Below are 6,000 nucleotides of genomic sequence, written 5' to 3'. Positions count from 1 at the left end.
TAACCATTATTTTTGTGCTAATAAAAGCAACACCTTCTACTAGTGTACATTTTAGGAAATAGAATAAAACATATAGAAACCCGTAATTATTCCATCCAGGAGTGACCAATGTAAATATTTTGTTACATAGCCTTCTAGTTTTCCCTTGGGGACAAACACATACTGCAAAACAGGCTCAGAAGAAAAAAAAACTTATATTTTGTGACCTACAATTTTTCTTTTCATGTCAGGAACTTCTTTCTGTGTCAATAAGTAAACATTGGCATAATCATGTTAACAGATGCGTAGTTTTGTATTGTGATATTATTGATCACATGGATGTTTATTGTAAATAACATTACATGACCATCCTTGCACATACACCTTTGCAAACTTGCTGGCTTTGGAAACACTTCTCAAGGTATCATTTTAGTAAAGGGAGGTGTATTATTAAAGAGTTTTCCACATACTATCAAATCATTATCTCGTTAAGTTGGACCAAGAATTAAATAAAGTTAAAAGTCCACGTAACTTGCATGTTGATGTCTTTCTCTTCTTCCTCTCTCTTCCTCTGTTCCCTTTGCCCACCTTCCTTCTCTGCAGGAGTTAATCGGTGGCTGCTACTGAGGAAGCAGCCATGACACTCAGGAAACTTGCAGGCTACTATAGGGATTGGAAAACCACGGCCCATGGGTAATCCAGTCCACCATCTGATTTTGTTTGACCCATGAGCTAAGAATAACATTTGTATTTTTAAATGGTTAAAAAAAAATCAAAAGTAAAATAAGCCAGGCATAGTGGTGCACACCTGTCATCCCAGCAACTGGGTTGACTGACCAGGTGGACCACAAGTTCAAGGCCAGCCTCAGCAACTTAGTGAGGCTCTAAGCAACTTAAGCAAGACCCTGTGCCAGAATAAAAAATAAGGAGGGCTGTGGATGGAGTTCAGTAGTTAAGCATCCGTGGGTTCAATCCCTGGTTCCAAAAAAAATAAATAAATAAAAATAAAATAAGGCGGGAAAGAAAAATAATGTATTATTGTATACAAAACCATAATATAGCATTTATAAATTTAAATTCCAGCATTTATAAATGAAGTTTTATTTAATCCCAGCCATTCCTATTGCATCCACATTGTTCCTGGTTTCTTTCTCCTACGCAGCTCATTTGAGAAGCTGAGACAGAGATCACATGGCACACAAAGTAGAAAATAATTAATTTCTGTTCATTTCACAGGAAGAGTGTGTGGACCCCTGGACTAGGGGAAATGGTGCTTCTAACTCTCAGTGGAAGCCGTGGATTTCTCTAGGAGAGCCTCCTAGCAGAGGGTGGGGGTAGCAACAGTTAGCAGGCATCCCAGGGTTAAGTTCCAGCTCGGTGGCGCCCCCTCATCTGTGGGTCTCAGGCCGGTTGTTAGAAGTCTCTGTTCTAAAGCATCCTCATCTGAGGAACAGGAAGAACGGCACCTACTGCTGATGACGGGGTGGTCGTGAGGGTGAAACCAGGTGTGCAGTGTGTTGGGCAGAAGGTCCTGTTATGTAGCACGAATCACTGCTATTGCTATTATTGGCTCTTCACTTCGGGAAATTTCAGCCACAATTTGTTCCAATGTCTTCGATCTGGTGTTTTGATTTCTTCTGTTATTCTTTCTTATCTCTGAGTAATTTTTTATTACAGATACAAGTGGTGCTGATATCACCCACAAGAACTTGGTAGTTTGAAAGGCTCCCTCATCATATTCCTTTATTATTTTTCTTTTGTGATTCAAGTGCCTCTTCACTTGCTGACACATATGTAAGGCATGTTGGAAAACCTTACTTTTGGGTCTCAAGAGAGTGAAGAAGCCACTGGTAGGTCCACAGTGGGAGGTAGTTGGCCTCGCTGACAGGTGCATGATGGGAGGTGGCTGGCCTCACTGACAGGTGCATGATGGGAGGTGGCTGGCCTTGCCAAAGGCCATTGACCCTTCTCAAGACTTGGGGTCAAAAGACCCTCGAGTCTAGAAGGCACATGACCCACTCCTAGTCCAAAGCCAAGGAGTCAGTTCACAGTGCTGCTCCGAACCTCACAGCTCTTCATTTACGATGCTGTTCCTCATTTATCATTCTGCATGTAGCTCCAGCTGGGCAGTTTGCCGACCTGGTGGAACCAGAAGAGGTGGTCTCTCCAGGAATGTACACAAATCTCCTTAAAATATCTTTCACAAACTTAAGACAGATCTTGCTTGTGTCTAATGCAGGTCTCTGAGCATAACTTCAACTCATTCCTGGGGCTGGAATCCATGCAGGCATGGTGGGGGGAGGGGATAGAGATGGACATGAGCTCTGGAGGAGCACTGAGCCCCTTGTCCTCTCCTCCTGTCTGTCCCAGCTTAGACATCACGCCCACGAGATGCTTACTCAACAATCTATCCGAAGTAACCCAGCCCTGGGTATTTCCTTCACAGCACACACACACACACACACACACACACACACACTAAGAACTATCCCATTATTTATCTGTTCATTTGCTAATTGTTTGGACCCCCTATTAAAATTTAAGCTCCACAAAGGAAAGGATTTGTCTTCTTCATTTATCAACGTACTCTACCCTTGGACAGCATCAGTGTGAGTAAACATTCGTCCTGACCTTCAAAACAACCACAATTTTGTCCTTCATGAAGACCGACCCCTGCTCCTTCTCCATTTTTCTGTCTTTGTCCATCATTTCAGTTCTCCCTTTCTTCATATGCAGACATTTTATTTTCTTCTCTCCTTCACACAAGGTATCTCTTGGTGTGAAATGTCCCTCCCTCTCCCCACGCCCACTCCACTTCTGGCCCCTCTGCTTCCTACCTGTCGTTCACATCAGCTGGTAAACTCCGTCCTCCGGATGTTCCCATGATAGTGGTTAGAGAGGTGGTTCTCCTCTCCAAAGCCCCCTGGCTGCACATTTCCCGTCATCCCCCTGGTCCCAAGCAGGGGGGATGACTCTGCCTAACTCCCCCAGTAGAGCTGGCAGAACAGCCCAGCCCAGCGGGTGACCCAGAGGAGGTGCTCAGACAATGGTCTTAAATAAATCAATGAAGAAATATGGAATATGTATGTTTATTATATTACCCAACAGCCATAAAAAATAACCCACATGTTTTAATTCTGACAAAAAAGTGTGTTACGACGCAAACTGAGAACTGATTTTTCTGATAGAACTTTCATTAGAAAAGACAAAGAGAAAAAGAGACACAATGCTGAGACAATTGGCAAAAGAATAAATATGTTTTATAACTCAATAGAATATGAGAAACTTAATACCTGACTCAAGAGAAAGGCACATGGAAATTCTCCTGGGACACCATTTTTCCCACTTCCAATTTGCCCAAATCAAAAATGCTGTTAACACTTTCTGAGAATAAGCCTGGGAAATAGGCGTCCCAGCCCATGAGGGAGGGCAATGTGAAGTCCTAGACCTAGTCCATGCAGGTGCACTCGGGGTTAGACCTGGCTAGTTCATTTCTGGGCATTGATTGTGTAGAGCCCCTCCCACGTGGCAGGTGCGATCAGAGGGTTGATGATAAGAGCAAGTTTTTGGAAATTTCATAAATACCTCCAGGTTCAGGACACTAAATGAATGATTTATGCTATAACTACCTATTGAGTGCATTGCATTTCTTTTAAAAAAAAAGACAAAACTCTTTATTAACTAATATAGAATGATGTCCAAGATAAAGGACTTTTGGGTTAAAAAAAAAATCTAAGTAAGGTGATGAATGATGGGTATAGTATATTATCATTTGTATTAAAAAGCAAAAGTGTGCATGCTCTGTGTGTGTGTGTGTGTGTGTGTGTGTGTGTGTTCATGCTTGAATGTTTCCACACTTATTTATATGGGCATAAATTGATCAATGAGAAATTTGAGGGGAGGGATGCAGGACTGGCAACAGGCACCGTGGGAGAAGGCTTCATATCTGAATAACTCTGAATGATGTTGAATTTAGAATGGAGTGACTATTAGCAATCCAAACATTGGGGGTGGGGGTGGGGTGCTGGAGAGAAATAAAGGCAGGGAGGAAAGGAGAGGGAGAGAGAATGAACGCAAAGGGTCTGTCCTGTGCTCAGCTGCTCCTTCCCCTCCAAGTGCCTTTTCTTACCCAGTGGTTATAACAAAGTAAGAAAATAAGGGGAGGTGAATAAAGCAAGCCCCAGCCTCTCTGCTCCTCCAAGAATCTCTCTGATGATTCTGTGATAATTATTGAGAACTGGGTTCAGGCTTCTAAGCGTCTGTCAGTGGGGACCCAAGAGACAGATCCCACCACAGCCCTAGCCATTCAGAAAGAAACCCACCAGCTCTCCTTGCTAGTCTGTCTTTAGATGCAGCCCCTGTTCCTGGGGAGGGCTCTGTGATGTTGATTGCTGTAGCAGTGACTGTCATAGCTCACTTCAGCAGAAAGGATTAGACTGTCCTGAATATGTCAATCAGATATCAAAGATAAATGAAGTTTGAAAAAATAAAATGTACGATTTATTTTTAAAAAATAGTCTTTGGGAGACACCCAGAATGCACTTTGAAAAATCTAAGGGAAATATGTCAGGAAAACAAATCCGCACTCTGCTGTCCAACTTTAATTTTTCACTGATAACACTGCAGCCCAGCCAATAAATAAAGATTCTCCATCCTTAATGGTCTCCAATTTCCATTTGCTGTGATGGAGGCCCCTCCCGAGGACACGCTTGCCCCTGCACTCCGGCTCTGTCTGCCTCCTTGCAGGTCCCCTGGGTGTTAATGAGTTGGCACGGTCCTCAGGACGTTACCCCAAGGACATCCTCTCCCCGCCTGCCAAGGCTCCAGGAGCCGCATCCGCCAAGGGGTCCGCCTAGCTGCCTTGGCGTTGCTGGCTGGTTGGGCTTGGTGATGTTTGGGGTTTTAATTCACTTTACTAAAATTGCCTTTCATTCACTTGGTGACAGGTAGTTATTTGTTTTCAGGGTTCCATTTGACATTTATTGTTAGCGCAAAACACTAATAATAATAATTAGCGCCTTTTTAGAGTTGTCTGGGGTTTTCGTGCTGCCGCATTGTTACTATAAAACATCCCAATGCTTTGCTGTATATAAGATAGTATGATGGTATTTAAATGTAACAAAGGGGTTTATTAGACTCAGGCCAGATTGCAGTATCTCTGAGCCCCCCTCCCCATGAGCAAGCCAAGACTTAATATCCTCTAAACTTGTCTGCAATGCTAATACCTATCTATTTAAAAGAAAAATCAGAGGAAAACCTCAGCCAGCCATGCATGCTCTGGCTTTGGCTTAGAAACAAGCAAGCAAACCTAGGATTTAGGTTCTAGAACTATCCATCCCACAGGGTGGCTGCTAACCACCGGTGACTTCTAAATTTAACATAATTGAAATTAAATAAACAAAATATCCCAGCCTTTATTGCACTAGCCTGTCTCTGAGTGCTCAATGTCCACATATGGCTTGGGGCCACCATAGTGGATGGTGTTGCTGCAGGACATGTCCAGTGTTGCAGAAAGTCTCTTTGGACAGCCCTGTTGTAGAATCCTGACACTCAAAATGTCATTCAAGGACGGGCAGCACTGGTATGAGATGTGATTTTGCTTAGAAATACAGTTTCCTGATCCCCACCCCCAGACCTAGTGACAAGATCCCCAGGGAACACATTTACATATTAATATTTGAAACACACTGAGAATCTAGAACAGGAGTCAGAAAACCTTTTGCAAATGCCCAGGACTATTTTGAGCTTTGTGGACCATATAGTCTCTATTGCAGCTACTCAACTCTGGTATTGCTGACAAAACAGTCATAGGTAATAAGTGAACGACTAGACAGGGACCTGTTTCAATAAAGCTTTATTTTAAAAACAGGTGGCAGGCTATATGTGACCCATGGTGCATCATTTCATGGACTCTGCCCTAGAATATGGGATACATTCATTAACACTGTTGGCATCATTTAATCCCACTATTGGGTCTCAAAGACTAAGCATCCCAGATCAAATATCTTGGTCTATGATCTC

The sequence above is a fragment of the Ictidomys tridecemlineatus genome, chromosome 5, assembly GCF_052094955.1.
Source record: "Ictidomys tridecemlineatus isolate mIctTri1 chromosome 5, mIctTri1.hap1, whole genome shotgun sequence".
NCBI lineage: Eukaryota > Metazoa > Chordata > Mammalia > Rodentia > Sciuridae > Ictidomys > Ictidomys tridecemlineatus.
Note: the sequence above shows the minus strand (reverse complement) of the source record.